Raw genomic sequence first — 25916 nt, 5'->3', positions numbered from 1 at the left:
CATTTCGAAAGGCCAGAGGGAGGAAAAGGAGACAGCAAAGGGAGAAAAGGCGGTGCTGGAAGAGAAATACTTAAGCCCAGTTCACTGGATTGCCTTTTGGGGTCAAAGGGTGACACTTGTAAAATGAATTCAGTTGTGGGAATGAAAGATGACATATACTAATCTATCTCTCTGGGGAAAAAAGTTTCATATTTTTTGCACAAATGTTTTTGATCCTTTAAAGTGATAGCTTTCTTTTTCTTGATGGGGTGGAAAACCTACTCTGAAGTTTTTCATTTTGTGGTGATAGTTCATTTTGCTTACTCCCTGGTGGTGGTAGGTCATTTTACATATTTCCCAGATGCAATTACTTTCAATGCTGTTCTACCTTTTCAGTAGCCTTGCCCTCTCCTGATTGGTAAGTGCTGCCCCAGTCACACTCACTTCATTCTTGACTCCACACACTCTACAGACTGTTTGACCTCACCAATTGTCCTGCTTCTCCAACCTCTTCTCAACTCTCTTTTACATATTCTCTCTTCTACCTAGAATGCAAACTTCTTGAGGGCAGGGTAGTTTTATTCCCAGTACTTAGCATAATGCCTGTTATATAGTAAGCACTTTATAAATGCTTTCTCTACCAGTCTTTCTATTTCTATCTATCTATCTATCTATCTATCTATCTATCTATCTATCTATCTATCTGTCTATCTACCAAACCTCCTCCTCCTTCTCCTTCTCCTCCTTCTCCTTCTCCTTCTTCTTCTTCTTCTTCTTCTTCTTCTTCTTCTTCTTCTTCTTCCTCTTCTTCTTCCTCTTCTCCTTCTCTTCCTCCTTCTTCTCCTCCTCCTCCTCCTCTTCCTATTTCTCCCTCTCCTCTTCTTCCTCTTCCTTCTGCTCTTCTTCCTTCTCTTCCTCCTTCTCCTTTTTGTATCTTTGTTTCTTCCTTTTTTTTTTTTTACAATTATTCTTCATATCTTGTTCTCTTCCTTAATTCTGATGTGAATGAATCCCAAAGGCCATGACAAGGGTGTCCATGGCCTGGCAGGTTTTGCCAAGATGAGAAGGCTTCAAGTTGGAGTCCAGTGATGGATTGTATGTTTATTGTCTTTGTTAAACTTGGACATGGTCATCATAGAAAAGTGCATACCAGGTGATGATTGTTTTAGGTACAGTAATTCATGAGACAGTTTATTGAGGCACAGAATAATTTCAAGCTACCTTGGCTGAGTATGAGCCCCTTTCCCCAACACATGCAAACACAAACACTGAGATCTTTTCTCCTCCTTAAAGTATTATTATAATATTAATTAATAAAATATCATTTTATTGCATATTAATTGGTCTATCCATCCACTTTTTTGATACATATTTCTTTGGTTTTGTTTTTACTCAATTTGAGTGGCCTCAATAAGAGGTTTTTATAATTTTTTCCTATATTTAGCTTCTTTTTTTTTTCCATTCCTTTCTGTCACTTCCTTAGTTTCTTCCTCTGCAAAGTGAGGTGATTGTATTGGATTGACTTTTAGTTCCTTTTCAGCTCTAAATTTATGCTCCAAATACCATCGTTTTCTGGTGTCACCAGACTGAAGAAGCATTTCTTGACTACTCAGTTAACAAATATTTATTCTTCTCTTGCTATGTGCTCAACTCTGTGTATAGCATTGTGCTAGTTTACATTTAAATTTAACAAACATTTTTAAGCACTTACTGTGTGCCATGCTCTGTGGTAAGTGCTTTACAAATATCATCTCATTTTGTCCTCACAAGAACTCTGGAAAGTTAGCACTATTATTATAATCCTGATTTTACAAATGATGAAACTGAGGCAGTCAGAGCTATTTGTCTAGGGTCATACAGCTATTAAGTGTCTGAGGCTAAAGTGAAATACAGGCCTTCTAACTCCAGGTTCAGTGCTCTATCTACTCTGTCATCCAGCTACCTGTGTCCTTGTGCTAGATTCATTAGTGTAGTAATATAACAATCCTGACATCAAAGAATTTATCATCTTCTTTGGGGAGATCAGACAGATGTAAAAAATTAAATACCAGCATACTTCAATATTTCAATAGAAGCTAATTGGCAAAGAAAGGGTTCTACTCTCTCTAAGGTTTTGTCAGGGCAGGGCTCTGCAGGCCCTCCAGCTATTGGGCAGACCCAGACAGGGTCTGCTCTGAGCAGGGGGTAAGGATAACCCCAGGGCCATTTAATTAGCAAATGTCAGTTCAGGCACAGTTCTATGTGAAAGGAGGAAGAAAGTCTTTCTGGACAAGAAATTGAGGGGACTAGCATTCCTGAAAGAGGCCAGAGGCCAAATGGGATCAGGGCCCGATCTGAAGTTGTTCCAATTGCTAGTTAACACAAAGCAGACTGAACAGAAGGGTAGTGGCAATACCAGGTCCATGGGGCAAAGCTGAGCTCATCGTGTGGGCAGACAAATGGAAGCAAAGAGTAGCTCTGCCCAGTCAAGGTTAGGGCTACAAGTCTGCACTCTGGCCGGCTCATGATCAAGCTACCATAGCTGACCAAACCAAGGAACAGCCCTCTCTTCCTCTCCCCATGTCTGACACTGCTTTTGGCCAGTCTGCACTGAAAAGGCTGAGTTTTGTTTGCAGTCAGCATGAAAGAATCCAGACTATATAAATTACCTACTGTCATTCTATCTCAGAAATGCTAATTCAGAATACAGAATGACCCTTAAGGTCTCATTGCTGGAAGAGAATAAAGGATCTTCTGGGGTGAAAATATTTCCCATGAGAATATAATAATAGCTAGTAATAATAGCAAACAATTACCATGTGCCGAGCACTGTGCTAGTGCTTTACAATTATCATTCATTGCTTTTTATCTTCACAATGACCCAGGGAAGTAGGTGCTATTATCATCTTGATTTTATATGAGGAAACTGAGGCAAGCAGAGGTTGAGTGATTTGCCCAGGGTTACACAGCTAATGTCCGAGGCCAGATTTGATGATGATACAAGCCCACAGCTCTCTCCACCATGTCATGGAGCTTCACATGAATATTTTCTATTAATGAAGGGGAGTTGGTAGTAAAAAAAAAAAAAGGTTTTTTTTTTATTTTAAAATAGATTTTTGATATCTTTTGTTTTTATGTCTCCTGAAGTTCCCATTGTATCCTTCTCCCCCTCCCAAAGAGCTCTTCTTTATAACAAACAGTATCTTTTAAAAATAAAATAGTATGGGCAGCTGGGTGTTGCAGCAGATAGACCTCCAGCCTTGGAGTCAGGAGGACCTGAGTTCAAATCTAGTCTCAGACATTTGACACTTACTAGCTGTGTGACACTGGGCAAGTCACTTAACCCCGATTGTTTAAACAAAAAATAAACAAAAATAAATAAAATAATAAAAAGAGGAAGAAGAGAAAAAAACAGTGAAATTGATCCATATGTCAAAAAAGTTTTACATTAAATACAGTTTTCTATACCCACGTAGACCACACACACACACACACACACACACACACACACACACACACACACACACTCCACTGCAAAGGAGTTGGGGCAGATGTCTTCTCATATCTCATGTTTGGAGTGAAACTTATTCTCTGTCATTTTGTGAACATCTTTTTTTTTTTTTACTGTTTCACAGTAGTTATTCTTTCCATTTAATCTTGTATTCATTGTGTATATTATTTCCTTGCCTCTGTTTACTTAACTTTGCATCAGTTCATGTAATTGTTTCCAGGCTTCTTTTTATTCATCTTGCTGCCTTTTGCTTGCAGAGCAGTAATATTCAATTACACATAGACCGTGATTTGTTTAGCCATTCCTTAATTGATGGGTATCTACTTCATTTTCAATTCTTTGCTACCACAAGAAAATGCTCCTAGAAATATGTTAGTGTATATTTTTTTCTTGGCTTATATGCCTATCATTGGGATCTCTTGGTCAAGAGGATATGGACATTTTAGTCACTATATTTACATCATTACCAATTCCTTTCCAGAATGGTTGTATCAATTCATAGCTCCACAGATGATGCATTAGTGTATCTGTCTTCTTACGATCCCTCCAATATTTACTCTTTCTATGTTTCGTCCTCTTGTCTATATTCTGAGTGTGAGGTGAAACCACAGGATTCTCATGATTTGCATTTCTCTTACTACTGGAGATAGTAACATTCTTTTATATGGCTTTTAATAGTTTCCATTTCTTCTTTTAACGGCTATTAATTCATATTTTGACCCCTTCTCTACTGGGGATGGTTTGGATATTCTGTTATCTATCTATCTATGTATATATGCACACATACATATATGTTTATATCTTGGATAGGAAATCTCTGTCAAAAGAAACTTGAAATAAAGATTTTTCCTCAATCATTTCTCTTCTTGTACTAGATATATTATTTTGTTTATGAAGATCTTCAGTCTCATGTAATCCAAATTACCCATTTTATCTTTTGCAATTGCCTCCATCTCTTGTTTAGTTCAGAATGTGTTTCCTAAGCATAATGGACAAGCAGAGTTTGGATACGGAGAGGTTAGGTTGAGGAAAGACTCAGAGATGACTCTTGGGTAATTGTGATGATGACATAAACAATGACATTCCCCACAGAGATAGACATCTGTTTAGGGAGAAGAATGTTAAGTTGTTTTGGACAATCTGGTGCAAGGTGCCAACAGCAAATTGAGTCTAGGTGTCTAGCAGCTCGTCGGTGATGGAACTCAAAAGAAAGGTTAGAAGCATAGATTTTTAACAAGATATTCCAAGAAGCAGAGTTCAGGAGGGAGGCCATTCTAGGAATGGGGCAGAGACAAGTGCAAAGGAATGAATGGATTTGGGAGGCAGAGTTTCATGTGTGGAGAACATCAGGAAAGCTGGTGAGCTTCAATTGATACCAAATGTGAATTTAGTCTCTCTTAACTCCAGTTGTTGATCTCCAGTCCCATGGATTGTATTATCACCCTTCTATTATTCACTTCTATTCTCCAACCAGGCACCAACCTCTCTTTTGCAGGCAAGTAAAAAATCCAGGTCAGTTCCTTATTCTCTCAATACCATGCATAGCTAGCAAGGCACTCACCCTGAGGGGCTCTCTGCTTATGTCAAATCTTCCCAGTAAATTAGTGTCTAGTATGTGTGGTGACTAAAGAATGCAGGATGCTTCTGCTGGTATTTCTTTCTTAAAAACAGACTTTATTTTTTTTTCCAATAACATATAAAACAATTTTAACCTTTGTTTTTTTTTTTTTATATTTTTGAGTTTCAAATTCTCTCCTCTCTTTCCCCTCACCCTTTACTGAGAAGGCAAGCAATTTGATAAAGGTTATACAGGTGCAGTTATGCAAAACGTATTTCCATATTAGTCATGTTGTGAAAGAAAACAGATTAAAAAACCCTAGAAAAATAAAGTAAGTAAAATAAACAGACGGACAAACAAGTATGCTTTGATCTGCATTCAGATTCCACCAGGAATCTGTTTCTCTGTAGGTAGATAGTATTTTTTAAATCATAGGTCCTTCAGAATTGTCTTGGATCTTTGTATTGCCAAGAATAACCAAGTCATTCACAGTTGATCATTGTATAATATTGCTGTTACTGTGTACACTGTTCTACTGGTTCTTCTCATTTTGCTTTGAATCAGTTCATGTAAGTCTTTCCAGTTTTTTTTGGAAAGCATCCTGCTCATAATATCTTATAGCACAAAAGTATTCCATGTTGATCATGTTTTACAACTTGTTTAGCTATTCTCCAGTTAATGGGCATTCCTTCATTTTCCAATTCTTTGACACTACAAAAAAAGTTGCTATAAATATTTTTGTATATCTAAGTTATTTTTCCTTTTTTTAAAAATCTCTTTGGGATATAGACCTAGTGGCGGTAGAGACCTAGTAGTAGGATCAAAGGTATGCATAGTTGTATAGCCCTTTGGGCATAGTTCTAAATTATTCTCCAAAATGGCTGAATCTTTTCACAACTCCACCAATAGTACATTCACGTCCCATTTATCCCACATCCTCTCCAACATTCATCATTTTCCTTCTCTGTTATATTAGCCAATCTGATATGTGTGAGGTGGTGCCTCAGAGTAGATACCTCAGAGTTTTAATTTGCAATTCTCTAACAAATGATGATTTAGAGTATTTTTTCATGACGGTAGATAGCTTTGATTTCTTCATCTGAAAACTGCTTATTTATATCCTTTGACTAATTATTGACTGAGGAATGACTTGTAAACTTAAAAATTTAATTCAGTTCTCTGCGTGTTTGAGAAATAAGGCCCTTTTCAGTGAAACTTACTATAATTTTTTTTACCCTCAGTTTTCTTTTTTCCTTCTAATCTTGGCTGTATTAGTTTTGTTTGTGCAAACCCTTTTTAATATAATGTAATTAAAATTATCCATTTTATATTTCATAATGGTCTTTATCTCTTGTTTGGTCATAGATTTTTCCTTTATCAATAGATTCGACAGGCAAACTATTACATGCTCCCATAATTTGCTTATGGTATTTCCCTTTATATCTCAATCATATATCCATTTTGACCATATCTTGGTATACAATGTGAGGTGTTGGTCTATACTTAGTTTCTGCCAAACTGCTTTCCAGTTTCCCCTTTGTGGGTGTTTCTTGAAGCGCTGTGGGCTCCATAGTCAGATTGGTAATGATACTGATCTCTCAACAGCACAGTCAGTACCTATATTCTTCTATCCTTGAGATTTTCAGGTATACTCCTGGCTTCCTTTAAGACTTATCTAAAATCCCACCTTCTTCAAGAAGCCTTCCCCAGACCCCCTTAATCTTAGTGCCTCCCCTCTGATCTTGGCTACTACTTCAAGGATGGAGATATACATTAAATGTGTCAGTCAGCTGACATTTATTAAATACCTACTGCATGCCAAGCAATGTGCTAAGCAATGGAGTACAGAATTCCCAGTTACTTCAGTCCCACCAATGCAATTTGATGGAGAATGACACTAAATTTTGCATGTGGGCTTCCTCTTTCATTTCTCCTTTAGCTTCAAAGCTCTGTGCTGTCCCCAGTCTAAAGGTTTCTTACAAGAGACACAGTCCCTTCAAATTCATATAGGAGAATGCAGCCTGAATTTATTGAGCCTTTCCCAAACTACCTCTCCTAACACCTTCTCTGCTTAAAGTATGTTTCTTAAAAGTATTCCCATGCAAGCCTGCCTATGCATGGGCACAAATACTTAACTTATACATATCTGCTTCCATGTTAAGGGCTTTCCTCATAGATTAACCCTAGTCTATCACTATGGGGATGCCAGTTCATCTCTTCCTTTATCAAAATCACTGACACTTCTACAGGTTGTCCCTAATGGGTTTATTAATGTCAGCCTCTCTTTGGCCTGCCTCTGTAGAGGGGAACCTACACAGCTCCCAATCATTTCCTCTATAGTTAGCACTAGAGAGACCTGGCACAAAATATCTGGAGGCAGTGATCTGCCAATTTCCAGTCCACTTCAGTGCACTACACCTTTAATGGCCATTGGTAATATATATCTACTCTTATTCTGATTAAATTGTCCCACTATGAATTCTCTTTCAAATGTTGATTCAGGGTAGAGCTGTCCCTGGCTGCCAGGCTTGAAAGGTTCTGGCTGTAAGTTTTATTGCCTGTGTGAGCTATGTTTTTGCTACTTTTGCTAGAAAGTCTATTTTGCTTTCTATGTGATTTACTCTATTGTGAATTATTTTGGCTTCTTCCTAACGTAACCAAAGCCCTCTTGGACTCATGTGTTCTTTTGATACTTGAAACAAGGTCCTTTTGGATAAGCATTTATTAAGTGTCTACTCTATGACGGGCAGTGGGGCATTTGTGTGGTGCAGTGAATAGAGTACAGGGGCTGGAGTCAGGAAGACCTGAGTTCAAATCTGACCTTAGATATTTATTAGCTGCATAACCTTGGGCAAGTCACTTAACCCTCTTTGCCTCAGTTTCCTCATTTGTAAAATGAGCTGGAAAAGGAAATGCAAACCACTCAAGTATCTTTGTCAGGAAAACCCTAAATGGGATCATGAACAGTTGGACATGACTGAAATGACTGAACAACAACAACAAAAATGTGTCAGGTACTGTGCTGGGGATACACAAAAGAGTAACAATAGTTTGTTTCCTAAAGAAGCTCACAACCCAAGGTACAAGAAAGAGGAAGGCTATGTTTAGTGAGCATGTTTTAAAATGGCATTCCTTTTCAGTCAATTTGATAGGAAAGACACAATAACCATAACCCCCAAACATACCACACACACACACACACACACACACACACACCCACACACACACACCATCCTTTCCTGTGATCTAAATGAAATCTTCAGAGGAACTTTTGTTAGGGTTGTAAGTGTAAGAAAATAACAACTTTAAATATCTGCTATACCTAGAGCCATTCTACAGGTTGGGTGAAGCTGAGCCATCATCCCGAGCCCTACACTTTGGGATGCCTGTTCTATGGGCAGTTGAGCAATAACTTAGTGAAACAGTTGTTTTTTGGGCAGGGAGGAGGTTAGTCTTTTAAGTGATGCTAAAAAAGAACTCAGGTTCATCTGTATACAATCAATACATGCAAAGACAATGTTTCTGCTCTAATAAATGATGAAAACCATAGAAATGATGATGATGATGATGATGATAGCCATTGTTGTAGTGTTTTAGGATTTTTATAAATCATTTTGCATGTTATCTCACTTGATACTCTCAATGGTCCTGTGAGACAGGTGCGATTATCATCCTCATCCAGGTTAAAGGTTGTAGGGAAATGAGGCTTGTGATTTAGTAGAAAGAGGGCTTACCTTGAAACCGGTAAGACCTGACTTAAAGTACTCATGATGTCATGGTCTTCTTTCAGAACAAAGGACACATAACAACAACAACAACAACTGCTGACACTCTCTGGGTGACCTTCAACAAGGCTTTATATATAAAATGATGAGGTTGGACTAGGTAAACTGTAAAGACCCTCCCAGTTCTAAATCTATGATTCGGTGACTTACCCAGGGTCATATAGCTAATATGTATCTTACTTGGGTTGGATTCAAGAAAGTCCAATGATCTTCCTACTATATTATGGTAAGGCAAGAACTGCTTGTTTCTGTCCATTTTTGTCTGTTTCTTTGTCTCTCTTTTTCACACACATATACACTCATCCAACTTGAAGACACAACACACATTTTAGATTTTTTTTGATGATTCTTTTTTTCTCTTTAAAAGTTACTTTTGAGGTGGAGCCAAGATGGCAGAGTGAAAGCAGTGACTTGCTGGAGCTCTCCCCCAAACCCCTCCAAATACCTGTAAAAAATGTCTCTAAACAAATTCTAAAGCAGCAGAACTCACAAAAAGACAGAGTGAAGCAAATTTCCAGCCCAAGACAACCTGGATGATTAATCAGAAAGGTATATCTCGCTGGGCTGGCAGAGGAGCTCAGCGTGGTGTGGGCACACAGGGTGCAGTGAACCTGGAGCAGACCTCAGAGGACTGAATCACAGGCAGCTGTGGTGGTTTCCAGACCTCTCAACCCACAAACACCAAAGACAACTTAGAAGGTCAGTGGGAAAAATCTGTTTCTGTGGTGCTGAGAGAGAAGTGAGGTGGTCTCAGTTCCATTCCCCGAGAGCGGCACGGGGCAAGGGCTGCCTCCTGAGCTTCTGGTCCACAGAATGAGGGGGAATTGAGTGGCTGATCACAGGGGGATTGCAGGGATCTCTTTGCCAGTGCTGAGGAAGGAATCTCTTGCTTTGCCCGTGCTTGCATCTGAGTCACAGTTCTGGGTGGTGGTACTGGGGCGAGGAGGAGTGCTGGAGTGGTTGAGCTTGTAGTGGCTGTGAAGAGGAAACCTTCCTCACAGTTCCAGGACAGAAATGAGTGCTTGGGGTCACTAACAGAGCAGAGCACAGGCCAGGAAAGGAGTAAACACCTTGCCCCTTATCATACCACCTTGGAAGAACTGAAAACTCACAGGTCCCTACAAGTATCTCTGAAAACAGCTGTACAACCCCCAAAGCTTGGGACAGTACATTCTCCACATTGGAAGCAGACTCTTACCTTAACAAAGAGTTTAAAACTCAAGTAATTAGCTGGGATCATGAGCAAAGTGCCCCCAAAAATTCAAACGATAGAATCTTACTTTGGTGACAAAGAATATCAAAACATACAACCAGAAGAAGACAGCAAAGTCAAAGCTCCTACATCCAAAGCCTCCAAGAAAAATATGAATCAGTCCCAGGCCTTGGAAGAGTTCAAAAGGGATTTTGAGAAGCAAGTAAGGGAAGAAGAGGAAAAACTGGGAAGAGAAATGAGAGTGATGCAAGAAAATCATGAAAAACAAGTCAACAGCTTGCTAAAGGAGACCCAAAAAAATACTGAAGAAAATAACACCTTAAAAAATAGCCTAACCCAAATGGCAAAAGAGGTCCAAAAAGCCAATGAGGAGAAGAATGCCCTAAAAAGAAAAATTGGCCAAATGGAAAAGGAAGTCCAAAAGATTACTGAAGAAAATACTTCCTTAAAAATTAGAATAGAGCAATTGGAAGCTAGTGACTTTATGAGAAATCAAGACACTGTAAAACAAATCCAAAAGAATGAAAAAATTAGAAACAATGTGAAATATCTCATTGGAAAAACAACTGACCTGGAAAATAGATCCAGGAGAGAGAATTTAAAAATTATTGGACTATCTGAAAGCCATGATCAAAAAAAGAGCCTAGACATCATCTTTCAAGAAATTATCAAGGAAAACTGCCCTGATATTTTAGAACCAGAGGGCAAAATAGAAATTGAAAGAATCCACGATCTCCTCCTGAAAGAGATCCCCAAAGGAAAACTCCTAGGAATATTGGAGCCAAATTCCAGAGTTCCCAGGTCAAGGAGAAAATATTACAAGCTGCCAGAAAGAAACAATTCAAGTATTGTGGAAACACAATCAGGATAACACAAGATTTAGCAGCTTCTACATTAAAGGACCACAGGGCATGGAATATAATATTCCGGAGGGCAAAGGAGATAGGATTACAACCAGAATCACCTACCCAGCAAAACTGAGTATAATCCTTCAGGGGAAAAAATGGTCATTCAGTGAAATAGAGGACTTTCAAGCATTCTTGATGAAAAGACTAGAGCTGAACAGAAAATTTGACTTTCAAATACAAGACTCAAGTGGAACATGAAGAGGTAAACAGGAAAGAGAAATTATAAGAGACTTATTAAGGTTGAGCTGTTTACATTCCTGCATGGAAAGATGATATTTATAACTCATGAGACCTTTGTCAGTATTAGGGTAGTTGGAGGGGAAAAATTATATGTATGTAGATAGATAGATAGATAGATAGATAGAGGGCACAGGGTGAGTTGAAGATTAAAGGGTCATATCTGAATAAATTTAATAAATTTAATAAAATTAATGTAATTAATTAATTTAATTAAAATAATTTAATATTTAATAATAAATTTAATAAAATTAAGAAATGAGAGAGGATTATACTAGGAGAAGAAGAAAGGGAGAGGTAGAATGGGGTAAATTATCTGACAAAAAAACAGAAAATAAAAGGCTCTCCAAGTGGAGGGAAAATGGGGGAAGGTAAGAAGGAGTGAGTGAATCTTATTTCCATAGGATTTGGCTTAAGGAGGGAATAACATACACATTCAATTCAGTATGGAAATGTGTCTTACCCTACAGGAAAATGGGGGGAGAAGGGGACAAGAGAGCAGGGGGATGTTGGAAAGGAGGGCAGATTGGGAAAGGTGGTAATAAGAAGAAAATACTTCTGAGGAAGGACAGGGTCAAAAGAAAGAATAGAATAAATGGGGAGGGCAGGATAGGATTAAGGGAAATAAAGTTAGTTTTTCACAACATGTCTACTATGGAAGTGTTTTCCATAATTGCATATGTATAACCTATATTGAGTTGCTTGCCTTTTCAATGAGTGTGCGTGGGGAGGGAGGAAGGGAGAAAATTTGGAACCCAAAGTTTTAAAAACACATGTTTAAAAAAAAGTTTTCACATTCAAGTTGGAAATAAGAAATACAGGAAATGGGGTACAGAAGTCTATCCTGCCCTACAGGAAAATAGAAGGGGAAGGGGATAAGAGAAGGGGGGAGAGAAAGAAGAGAGGGCAGACCAGGGGAAGGGGTATTCAGAATGCATGCCATCTTGGGTGGAGGGAGGGTTGAGATGGGGTGAAAATTTGGAACTCAAAATGTTGTGGAAGTAAATGTTGAAAAATAAAAATAAATAAATTCATATTTAAAAAGAAATAAAAGTTACTTTTGATATAATCTGTTTCCAAATGGGAAGAGGTGGAGCAGAGGAATTTGGCCCATATCCCCTTAGGGATAACATTGGGACCCAGCAAGATCTTGTGAGTTGTAGATTTTTACACTTTACCCATGTCAATCTCTTTTTCAAAAATATTATTTATTTATATTTAACATTCTTTTCTCTTTAAATTTAGTTCCAAATTCTCTTCTTTTATCTGACTCCTCTAGAAAACACTGAGAAAGTAAGCAAAATGATACCAATTAATTATATATGTGACATCATGTAAAACGCATTTCCATGTGAACTATATTGCAAAAAAGCAAAAAAAAAAAAGAAAAAATTATAATTCAATTTGCATTCAGATTTCATTAGTTTTCTTTCTGGAGGTGGACAGATTTTTTTTTTTCCATCATGAATCCTTTGGAATTATTTTGGATCATTGTATTGATCAGAGTAGCCAAGTCTTTCATAGTTGATCATTACAACATTGTTGATACTGTGAACAATGATCTCTCAGCCCTTCTTGCTTCACTTTGCATCAGTTCATATAGGTGTTGCCATACCTCTCATCATTTCTTATAGCATAGGAGTACTCTATCATATGCCATGACTTGCTCAGCTGTTCCCCAATTGATGAACATCCTCTAGACTTCCAATACTTTGCTACCACAAAAAGGTGCTATACATTTTTTTGTATGTATAGGTCATTTTCTTTTTTTTTTTTTCTGATCCTTTTGGGGTACTTACTTAGTAGTGATATTGCTAGGTCAAAGGGGTATACAGTTTTGCAACTCCTTCAGACATAGTTCCAAATTATTCTTCCGAATGGTTTGACCAGTTCACAACTTCAGCAGCAGTTTATAGCATATCTATTTTCCCTCATCCCTTCCAGCATTTGTCATTTCTTATAGGTGTGAGATGGTACTTCAAAGTTGTTTTAATTTGCATTTCCCTAACTAATAATTATTTAAAGCATTTTTTAATGTGACTGTAGATAGCTTTGATTTTTTTCTTCTGAACTGCCTGTTCATATCTTTTGGCCATTTATCAATTGGGGAATGGCTCTCATTTTTTTATGAATTTGACTAAGTTCCCTATATATTTGAAAAATGAGGCCTTTGTCAGATAAACCTGCCCTTAAATTTTTTTTAATATTACTTCATTGTCTATAGCACCTTTTTACAAAATGTAGTTTCCCAGATTATCTTTTTTAATTAGGTTTATTTTTGCTTTTGCTTTGTCTGAGAACATGTTTACTGCCACTGCCTTTTTTTACTTCAGCTGAAGCATGACAGATTCTCCTCCAGCCCTTTATTTTAACTTTCTTTTTCAAGTATGTCTCTTACAAACAACATATTGTTGGATTCTGGTTTCTAACCCATTCTGCTATCCACTTATGTTTTATGGGTGAGGTCATCTCATGAGTTTTTTGACTTTCTTTCCCATAAGGCCAATTCTGCTTTTTAAGGCATTCTTCTCCTCATTGGCTTTTTGGACCTCTTTTGCCATTTGGGTTAGGCTATTTTTTAAGGTGTTGTTTTCTTCAGTATTCTTTTGGGTCTCCTTTAGCAAGCTGTTGACTTATTTTTCATGATTTTCTTGCATCCCTCTCATTTCTCTTCCCAGTTTTTCCTCTACTTCTCCTACTTGCTTCTCTTTTTGAGCTCTTCCATGGCTTGGGACTGATTTATATTTTTCTTGGAGGGTTTGGATATAGGAACTTTGACTTTGTTGTCTTCTGGTTGTATGTTTTGATCTTTGTCAACAAAGAAAGATTCTATCATCTGACTTTTTTGGGGGGCAGTTTGCTCATGATTCCAGACAATTACTTGAATTACAAATTCTTTGTTAAGGTAGTGGTCTCATTCCAGTGTGGAGAATGTGCTGTCCAAAGCTTTGGGGGTTTTGTGTAGCTGTTTTCAGAGATACTCATAAGGACCTGTAAATTTTCAGTTCTTCCAAGGTGGTGTGATCAAGGCTGAAGTGTTTACTCCTTTCCTGATCTGTGCTCTGGTCTATGAGTGACCACAAGCACTCTTTCTCCATTGGAACTACGAGGAGGATTCTTTCTGTACAGCCACTACAAACTCCACCATGCCAGTGCTCCTCCTCGCCCCAGGACCACCACCCAGAACTGTGACCCAGGTCCAAGCAAGGGCAAAGCAAGAGAATATTGCCTCAGCACCAGCAAAGAGATCTCTGCAATCCCCCTCTGATCAACCACTTGATTTCCTCTCAGTCTGTGGGCTGAGAATTCCAGAAGCAGCTGCCGCCCCAGGGCTGTGCCAGGACTGGGGCTGGGACCAAGTTTCTCTCTCACCAAGGTCAAAAACTTTTCCTGCTGACCTTCTAAGTCATCTTTGGCATTTGTGGGTTGAGAAGTCTGGAAGCTGTCACAGCTTCCTCTGATTCTGTCCTCTGACTGCTGCTCCAGGTTTGCTGAGGCCTGGTGTTTGCCTGTGTGCCCATGCTGAACCATGTTCCTCTCCTAGCCTGGCGCAATAGATCTTTCCAGGTTGTCTTGAGCTGGAAATTTATTTTACTCCATCTTTTTTGTGGGTTCTGCTGCTCTAGAATTAGTTTGGAGCCATTTTTTTATCGGTGTTTGGAGGGGTTTGGGGATATCTCAAGCAAGTCACTGCTTTCACTTCTGCCCTGCTTGAAGTATTTTCCCTTTGACCTTGAAGTTCTGGAATTTGGCTATAATACTCCTGGGAGTTTTCATTTTGGGATCTCTTTCGGTAAAGTGTCCCCTTTTTCTGAACAGTTGTCTGACTCCCTCACCATCTCTGAACTGAGAGCTCTAGAAGCTGATGCTGCCAGTATTGCTGTCATGGCTTCCTTCAAGACCCCCCACTGGTGCTCCGGCTTTGTTCTGGGCTGACTTCCTAAATTGTCTTAGGCTGGAAAACGGTCTCATATTGATATTTTGTTGGACCTGCCACTCCAAAATTTGATTTGAGGAGTTAATGTTTGAAGGGGAATGTTGGGAGAATTCAATTGGGCCGATGCCTGTACTCTACCATCTTGGCTCAGCCTCTAGTCTAGTTATTTAATCCAATTTTCTGGCTCGGAATGATTGGCATCAATGACAGAGAAACACTAGCAAGCAATGGGAACTGTAGAGATCGAAGGAAATTTTAAAGATTTCTAGCTACTCTAATATTTTAATAGGGGTCAGAGTCAGTGTGCATTGTGGTTATAAATAACAGCCTTTTCCTTCTTTCTGGCTATTACTCTCATGTTAGGTATTATAATCTAATGGTTTCTTTCAGCTAATCTCTTTAATAAGATTTCCATTTTTATTACAATAGAGATGCATTTCAATATAGAGATGTACTAGTTAACCAACCAGACATGTGACGTGTTCAAATCAGGGGTGGTTTCTAATTTGGGTCTTGGAGAGACACTACAGCCCTTAAACAACATTTCGCAAGGCAGTATAAACAGAGGATTTAAGGAAAGCAAATCTCTGCTTTGTTGGGAAGAAAGGAAAATATTATCACTACTAAATTTTCTGAAACTACCAGCTTTGGGGGAATAAATTATGACATAGTAGTGTGGTTTCTTAAATCAGGACTGCCTTGCTGATAAATGACTTCCCTCTTGGGTAGAAAGGGGATGCTTTGCAATTTTAGTCTCTGCTGATATAACAGATTGACTGAAGGTCAGTTTCTGTTTTTGAGTTGTGCCTCTTATGCCAATGGTAAACTGATGACGTCATGCAGAAAAAAAAAACCAGTTGCAGCTGGTAAATAAGTTCTCTGCAGATTAAAATAAAAAAGCAAGCTAAATAATGATTCAGAAATAAATGTGATAGGCTTCTTTTCTGTAGCTGTCTTGCAGAAAATTAGGCTCATGAGTGTTTATCCATGGGGGAGGCACAAACATTTTGGTTTTGAGAAATGATATTTTCACTTTCTTTGTATGAATCCTTACAAAGCCAGCCCAGGTGGAAGCACTTAGAGTGGAAGCTAGAAAACTAGCAATTCAGAAGTCCTGAGGTTTCCTGCCAGAAATGCTTTTAACTAGAGGGAAGAAAAGATCATTAAGCTGAAGCAAATGGATCTATGCGTAGAGGCTCCTGATGAAAAGTGTAATAGTTATTAACTATATTAACTCATTTCAAAAGACCTGAATATTGTCTCCTTAAACACTGACTCTGTTTAGAAGTAGGAAGCAGGTACTGTCAAACACTTGTTCCTGTCTCCTGGGACTGCCACCCTGACGCCAGACGCTAGGAAGACCCGGTTTCAAGGCCTGCTTCTGGTGCATGCTAGCTGTGGGAAACTTGGTAAGTCAATGACCTTGTCCTCTAAGATTATACAGTTGCAGTGCAGGTTCAGATTGGCATTGATAAAGAAAATAGTTTCTAATCCAGTTATGCTGATGCGTGGAAAGTTCTAAAGAATTAGTTTTTTTCTTTTTAATTAGGCTTATTTTCGATGAAAAATGAAAGGATTCTTTTTCATGCCTTTGAAATTTGAAATTTGTTTAGTTTCCTATTTAAAGAGGAAACTATTGGTGAGATAAGGCAAAATTTCTTAGACATTTCAATAATTTGCTGTTCTCACTGCTCCCATCTATTTCTTGCCCTACTGCCACTCACATTTTCATTTCAATATGAGATATCTTGAATACGAAGGGACACCATTCTTTATCGTATGCTTACGTAAGATCAGGTGGAAAAAAGGTAGTACAGGAGACCATGTAAAGAGACAAAAATAAATGACCAAACAGAATCTGAGGAAAACAGAAACAAGTTCTTTTTCATGTGAATGGTTTTGGGAAAATGAATAACCAAAAATAAAAAAGTATTCATATTTGGTAGCCAAAAATGATAGGAAAGGCTAGAAAATACAAAAATAGATAATTTTCATTATAAAAAGTTAAATAAGCTTTTTCCCCCCCATGAACAAAATCAATAAAACTAGAATAAGAATAAAACTGATAATTGGGAGAAAAAAACTCATTGAATAGCACTGTTTAATCCCCAACATCTAATGTTTCTAAGGAATTGACATGAATATAAATAAGAGGCATTCCTTAATAGACAAATTGGCAAAGTTTACTGGGGAAGAAATGAAACAATCAACAGACATATGAAAAAAAAAAAGATACTTAAGCCATAATGAGAGGTAGATGAAATTCAACTCTGAGGTTAAAACAACTCTGAGGTTTTATTTCACTTTCATAAAATTGGTAGGATGATAAAAAGATGGAAATAATCAGTGTTGGATTAGCTTTGGGAAGATAGGAAAACAAGTAGATTGCTGATGAAGATGAAAATGATTCCAACCATTATGGAAAAGTTTAGAATTAGGTGAGAAAAGTGATTCGAGTCACCCTTTAACCCAGTACTACCAATACTGGCTCCATAACTCATGGAGGTCTAAGACAGAGGGAACAAACATAAAAATATTTTTTAACATTTTGTTTTGTGTTAGCAAAGATATTGAAACAAACCAGGTTCATGTTGATTGAGGAATAGCTAAACGGAACAGCTCACTTGGTCTTGCAGAGTTAAGGGCTGATTACCAGAGATTTGGATAACTAAACAGAGCAGGCCAATGATTGGATTTAGGTTGTAGATCAGAAAAGGCTGCGGACATAACTCAATTTCAGAGAATCCGAAAAAGGTGTCTCTTAAGACAGGGCTACTTTGGAAAAATAGGCCCTGTGATCATGTTCAGGCTTTATAGCTTCTACATTTATTGTTCCAATCTTAATAACCTGCTTTTCATTTGAAATGGGTGGCAGCTCAATCTAGCCTGATGCTAAACATATAAGAGGCATTATCTCTTTTCTCTCTGCTCAGTGATTTCCTTTGATCAGATGCAATCTGAGAAATGAAAATGAGCTTAGGATCTGTATTTAAAGTTAAATAGATGAATGGGGTTTTCAGTATATGAAGACACTGACTTGAAAACAGAGATTGTGTGCTTGGTGGGAGGAGGATAGTCTGATTCATCATTATTCAAATAATATTCCTTTTTTTTTTCTGTAGGAATGTCAATAACTGACACAATTTCCTTGCTTCTTTCTTCCTTCTTTCTTTTCTTCTCTCCTTTCTTTTCTTCTCTCCTTTCTTTCTTTCTTTCTTTCTTTCTTTCTTTCTTTCTTTCTTTCTTTCTTTCTTTCTTTCTTTTTTTCTCTCTCTCTCTTTCTCTCTCTCTTTCTCTCTTTCTCTCTTTCCATTCCCTAATCACTATAAGATGGCTTTTGGAACTGACTTAAGAGGAAAGGAATGCTCTAATTGGAGAAAATGAGAAAAACAGTAAAAAAAAAGTCTACATGAGTAGGATAAAGGAAATAGATTGTCAGAAGAGTCTATTGAAAACGGAAGTTCTGTAAACAGCTTTCTGTCTCTTCATCTGACCTATGGGGACTTTTTAAAGGGTGGGAAAACAGGGGGTGGAATGTCCATTCTCTTGGGGGGCGGCCAACAAATGGAGGAAGTATATTCTGGGACACTTTGAGTTTATCTTGTACATGACAAGTGGGAAGAAGAATCAGGCTCTGAGAAAGTGCTATTGGTTCCCTCTAAATTTTGGTAACCTTAGCCAAAACCCTAATTATTCCATCTTAATTATTTAATTTCCTAGTTTCAATGATCTCTCCCTCTCTCTATTTCCTCCTCTCCTTTCTCTCCCTCTCTCTTCTCTTTCCCTTTCTCCCCCTTTCTCCTCCTCACCCCACTTCTCTCCCTCTTGCCCCTCTCTCTCCCCCTCTTGTTCCTCTCTCATCCCCTTCCCCTTCTTTACAAAGACTCACATAAGTAATTCCTTGTTGTTTGCTGTGGTATGGATCTGTGAATACACATACACAATAAATGCACCCACATATCTATCTATCTATCTATCTATCTATCTATCTATCTATCTATCTATCTCCCTAAGAAGAAAGAATATATACACATGCTATGGCTATATCTATATATCCCTATAAAGAATCTCCATTTGCCAATTCAGATCTGTAGCTATTCTGTGTTTTAGTCTTAGAAAGTAGCCATGGGACCCTGATATTAGACATAACCTGACTAACATCACGTAGCCAAAGAGAGTACTTTAATGCAGGTCAACTGGTCGACGTGACTCCCAGACACCCTATTTATTAACTTAGCTATGTTGCCTTTAAAACACCATGCTTTTCCAGAAGGAAAACAGACGCCAAACAAATAAACCTAAGCTTGTAGGTCAGTCAGTCACCAAGCATTTATAATTTGCTTTTTATATCTCAGGCATGTATTCAGTTCTGGAAATACCAATACAAGCAAAGAGAAAGAAAGCTCCCGTCAGAGTCAAGTTCCAATGGCAACTCTTAAAAGGGAGCTGAAGAGAGGGTGCATGATGGAGAAGGGCCTGAGGGCAGCCTGGTGGGAAATGAAGAGGTAGATGGCCTGAGTGGACTCCTTGAATGGAGCTTCTAGAAGGAACCATCCAATCAGAAAGAAAGTCCTCAGGGACAAGAGTACAGAGGTAAACTAAAAGACTGAACAAACCGAAAAGGTGTAACAAATCCCCTTCTAGACATAGGAAAGCTCCTTAGTCTCTAACTTGAAGCTTCTATACACTTATTGAGATACAGCTCTAACAAGCTTTTGTATTTGGTTTTGAAATAACCAGTAATCTGGAAATAGGGTAAGAAGAGCAAAGAATCCCTATAGACAGGCATAATGATAGCAGCAACAAAATACAGCTAATAGACTTTTTGAATAAGAAGAGAAAGAAGACATCAGAATGAAAAACACCAATAATAATAGCTAGCATTTCTATAAGCACTTTACAAATATTATCTTATTTGAGCCTCACAACAAGGGAGGTGCTATTATCATCCACATTTCACAGTTGAAGAAACTGAGGCAGAGATTAAGTAATTTATCCAGAGTCACATAGCTAATAACATGTCTAAAAAGCTGCAGTTTCAGTTATCTGAAAAAAAACACAACTAATATGGAGTCCCCATTTCCTTTAATGAGAGTGGATAAATGTAGAAATATTGTTAATGTTGCCTGTGTGTTTACAGGTCTATGCATGTATAGCATATATGCACACCTGCACGCACCATGTATATATGCATGTATAATGCATATGTATACACAATTCACATATATGCAAACATGAGGCACATCTATGTAAGTATGTGTGTATACATATAATTGGTGTTTGAGAATGCCTGTGATTTCATTAGGATGAGAACTCTTTCCACTCACATACATGGTGACCCTTCTGTACTTCTACGCAAAGTACAAAACAAAACAGAAACAAACAACCAAAAAAATCAACCCTTGGCTACCAATCCTTCTGATCAGTCTCAGAATCTTGTACTACAGACACCTAGTTTGTCCCTAAGTCTATCTTGCAGCTTAGGAGAACCTGCCATAGAGAGTGTGCTCCATACTAAAATCAGAAACTGGAGAAGCAATGTCATGGAAGGTAAACATAAGTCAAGATATAGATACCTGAAGGATTGTGGTTTCCCTGGAGGGAGAACTCCCTCCTCTGATATAGATTGCAATTGTCTACCATAGTAGATAATAAAGTTTCTTGAAGTTCATTTAATTTATTTTCAAACATTTTTCTATAGATGAAAGTATTTATAGATAGAGAGAAAGACAGTCCCTGCTGTCAGGAAGTTTACATTTCAATTTGGGAGGATAATACAGATGGTGGGTGTGTGTGAAGCAATGGAGACAGTGGTGATGTGGAGATAGCCAGGAAATGGTGTGGAGGCTGCTTCTGGATAAGATAAAATGGAAGCTCACTTGTGACAGTCCAGAGTCCAAAGTTGGAGTCTAAACTTATGCTGTGTGTGGAGGTTGGGTGGGGGAGGAGATGAAGATTTTTGTAGGAACGGAGGCAGCAGGGTGCCAAGATAGCTTGTGGAGTGGAAGCCTGGTTCCAGGCAAAGTAAGGTAAAAGCTTACTTATCAGAGCTTGGCATCTCAGGTGGAGTCCAAAGGTATGGTGTGAGGGAGATGGAGATGATGGGTCAAGTAGATGTAGCATGTGATAGAATTGAAACTTTCTAAAGTTCCAGACATGGAAAATAATTAAATTGGGTCATGTGACTAATGAGGGAAGGAGGGAGAGAGAATGGGAATAAGTATTTATTAAGTACTTACTATAAGCCAGTGCCTATCATATGCCCACCATATGCCAGTCAAGCACTTTACAAATATTTCATTTAACTCTCATAACAATCCTGTGAGGTAAGTTCTATTATTATCTCCATTTTACAAATGAGGAATCTGAGGCAGAAAGAGGGTAAGTGACTTGCCCAGGGTCACACAGCTAGGAAATGTCTGAGGCTAGATTTGAACTTAGGTCTTCCAGGCCCAGTGCTCTGTGCAATTATGGCACCACCTAGCTGCCTAATGAGATAAATTATGCTAAAAGACAACCTGCTTTTAGATGTGATCAGCTTCCACAGCTCAGATGGACTCATGTAGTTACTCAGATCAAATCCCAAAGTACATGAAAGACTTTTTCCCTTTTGTCCCCTGCCCATCTTCTCATCCCCAATTTGGTCCACACTTGTATGTTGCCATCTTAGTATTTCTCTCAGAAGTAGAAGGCAACCTTTATCTAGCTATCTGACAATGAAAAAGTTCCTGAATGTAATTACTTTTTGTTGTTCTTATGAGTTGGGTGGTAGGGTAGTACAGTGGTTTATTGTCTTGATCTGGTTCATCCTACCTCAGTTATAACTGCTTGGTTATTATAACATTTATTAATATTCCTTCATTGAGCATATTCGTTAACATTATTTTTAGTTTTTACCTTCAGATGTCCTATTCATAATTTTTTGGGTGCTATGATTAAACCTTTTTTTCTTTAATTAATTTATTTTGATTTATCAATAATCACTTCCATATTCTTTTGAGTTTAAGATTTTTCTCCCCTTCTCTCCCCACCACCTTCCCCAAGATGGTACACAATCTGATATAGGCTATATACATATACATTCTTATTAAACACATTTTCACATGAATGATGTTGTAAGTAAGAATTAGAACAAATAGGAAGAACCACCAGAAAGAGGAAACAAAACTCAACAGAAGAAAAAAAAATAGCAAATCGTATGCTTCGATCTGCATTCAAACTCCATAGTTCTTTCTTTGGATGTGGTTAGCATTTTCCATCATGAGGCCTTTGGAGATGTCTTAGATCCTTGTATTGCTGGGTAGGGTTAAGTTTATCCATATTAGTCATTGCACAACGTGGCTGTTATTGTGTAAAGCATTCTCCTGGTTCTGCTCACTTCACTCAGCATCAGACCATACAAGTCTTTCCAGGTTTTTCTGAAGTCAGCCTGTTCATCATTTCTTATAGCACAATAGTATTCCATTACATTCATATACCACAACTTGTTCAGCCATTCCCCAATTGATGGGCATCCTCCCAATTTCCAATTCTTTGCCACCACAAAAAGAGCTGCTATGAATATTTTTGTACATGTGGATCCTTTTCCCATTTGTATAATCTCTTTGGGATATAGCCCTAGAAATGCTATGGCTGGGTCAAAGTTAAGCCCCCCCCTCTTTTTTAAAGAAAATATGTGGTCATTTTTTTCGAAATCTTTTTTTTTTGTCATTTAATAAACTGAAATCTCTATTTGAGGTCGAGAGAGAGCATCTCAGAGCTAAAATTTCCCAAGAGGCATTGGTTCTCTATTTGTTAAAATGAAAGGAATGGTACAAGGAATATTAAGAAAACTGTTTCCAAACCAAGTGGAGATAAAATTCAGTTTAATGGGAGGGGAGGCCTTTCAATTGCTGCAACTGAATACGGGTTTACATGAGGATGGGAAAACAGTGTGAAACAAGCGCTGTTGAAAGTTTTGACCAGATGATGATCGTTTCAGGGGAGACGTAAAATGGGTCCACTTTCCTAGGGAGCTGCTAATCATACAAATTCCAATTCTGAGAGACATTAATACTTTATTATTAAAGTCTTACTGGAGACACTACATAAACAATATGTAGGTATGGGCACAGATTTCAACCCTGAAATGAATTTACGATATTTTCCTGAGGTTCAAAAAAGTCCAGTGACTTGTCCATGGTTGCCCACCTAATAAATGTCAGAGGTGGGTTTTGAAACCAGATCTTCTTGACCCTAAATCAAGTACTCTTTCCATTTCAAGTCAAGTCAAGTCAACTAGCATTTATTAAGCACCAATTGTGTCTAAGACACCATGCTAAATGCTATAGACACAAAGAAGGACAAAAAAACAGTCTCTGCCTTTAAGGAGCTCACAGTCTAATGGGAGAGACAATATATATACGTGTGTGTGTGTGTGTGTGTGTGTGTGTGTGTGTGTGTGTGTGTGTGTGTACAAACAAGATACAGGATAAATTGGATATAATCCCAGATCTGGGACTTTATCTTGTTTGAGCTGAGTTGCCTTCTCTCAGTGGGAGAAGTCCTTCACTTCGTATTGTCTGGTATAGATTTTCCCATGCATACCTCTTTTGATTTCTGTTTTGCTATGATTTGGACAAACAGGTTTGTTTACTATTTCTTTGTTCATTGTGGAACTGGTACTAAGTGGAGAAGGAGTCAAGCCTTGGCTATAAAACTCTGGGGACCTCCTTCCTTCCAGGAATGAAACAGTAGTCTGAAATTAGCTGGAACCTGATCATATCCCCTAGTAAACTAACAATGTTTAAGGGAGCAGAAAGATGTCATTCTATGCCAATATCTTTTCTCTTTGAGGAGAGCAGATTGGCTTCCTCTAACTTTCTGCTTCTGCTTCTGGCAGGAATTAAAGTTTCCTTTGGGGAAGGATGGGGGTGGAGGGGAAGAGGTTAGAGAAGTCTTTTCTGCCTCCACAAAGATACTCCCATGCCACATATGAAAGGACAGCCTTAAAACATGTGAGTCTTCTCTACACAAGGTCTTGTCATATATACATTCTTTCAAACAATTTATTGATATCTTTCCTTTTGCATCACCTATATCATACTTCAGGGATAGCTAGATGGTACAGTGGGTAGGGTTTCAGGGCTTTATGAGTGCAGATCTGGCCTCAGATTCTTACTAGCTGTGTCACCCCTGGCAAGTCACTTCATCCTGTTTGCCTCAGTTTCCTCATCTGTAAAATGAGAAGGTGAAGGGAATAGCAAACCACTCTAGTATCTCTCAACAACATAATATCACATTTGTTAGCATCTCCCTTCTTCCTCATCATTCATCCATTACAACAAAGAACTTTTAAATGACATTTAAAACAGTTTAGTAGCAGCTAGGACTTGTATACTGCTTTGAAGGTTGCAAAACACTTTATATATATATTATCTCATTGGATCTTTACAATAGACCTGTGAAATAATCCTTTTATAATGTTCCTTTTACAGATGAAGAAACTGAACCCAAGAGAGGTTAAGTGACTTACCCAGGTCACAGAGCTAATAAATATCTGAAGCAGCATTTGAACTTAGATCTTTCTGATTTTACACCCACCTGATAGTCCATCCATTGTGCTAACGTATGCTGCATTACCTAATATATTGTATGATTTCATATATCATGTGATATTATATATGTATGTGTATATACATACATACATACTATATACATACACACATATACATATATGTGTGTATACACACACACACACACACACACACACACACACGAAGATACTCCTACCACTACAAGGAAGGGAGGGAAATAGTTGAGCATCTTTATTTAATTTTTGGCAAGTGAGAAAGATTTGACATTATAATTCTACAGCTTTCAGTTTGTTTTATTTTGTTGTTCTTTCCTTTTACATTGCTTTCGTCATTATGTGTAGTTTTCCTGTTTCTGCTTATTTCATTTTACAGAAGTTAGTATTTTCTCCTGCTTTTATGTGTTAACCTTATCCCTTGTTTTTTGTGTGTAATAATACTTTATTACATTTATACATTTGTATCATGATTTGTTTGGTCATTCTCCAATCAAAAGTCATCAATTCTGTTTCCAGGGTTCTATTCATCCTCAAACTTACTTGGTTTTCCAATCAGGCTGTTAGTCTTTTTCTTTTTTCTTTTTGGCAATTGGGGTTAAGTGACTTGCCCAGGGTCACACAGCTAGTAAAAGGATGTTAGCCTTGAAATGTAAATGTGTCAACTCTTGATTTTTTTTTTCTACATAGCTAAAATTGGTAACATTTAAAGCTTAGTACGGGACTCCAGTAATGCTGATTGTGGAGGATGAATTATGTAGTGTGCTCTATAATTTATTATGGTATCACGCCTCAAAATAATCACAGCATTTTAGATTCATGCTTAGTTTGTGATCTGTTAAGCTTGCTAAGCATATAATTTTGCTCCTTTCTTGACCGAAATTCATCTGTTTATAATCACCCTTCACTTTTCAAGGTCATTGGAATTTTTAGGCCCAACTAAGCAAAGGTTTTAAGCAATCTTCTGAATTTTGTGTCTTCTGAAAATATCATAGCAAATGTTCTTGAAAGTACAGACACATTCTTGTTCCTATGGATCGAGCTCAGCATAGGTTTCCTTGCCCACCCTTATCATTTTCTTTTCCCAAACTTATTCCTGATGTTTAATGATCCTTGCTCAACATTTCATGTCTACCTCACTTTCCCTTTCACTAGAAGTGAGATAAGGTGACGATAAATTTTAGTAGTGTAGGGGCACCACTTCATTCTGTATTTCTTTTATATACTCATAGCTGTGTATG

The sequence above is a fragment of the Phascolarctos cinereus genome, unplaced genomic scaffold (genome assembly GCF_003287225.1).
Source record: "Phascolarctos cinereus isolate Bilbo 61053 unplaced genomic scaffold, phaCin_HiC Scaffold_7;HRSCAF=346, whole genome shotgun sequence".
In the NCBI taxonomy this organism is placed as follows: domain Eukaryota; kingdom Metazoa; phylum Chordata; class Mammalia; order Diprotodontia; family Phascolarctidae; genus Phascolarctos; species Phascolarctos cinereus.
The sequence above is the reverse complement of the archived record's forward strand: the minus strand, read 5'-3'. Positions refer to the sequence as shown.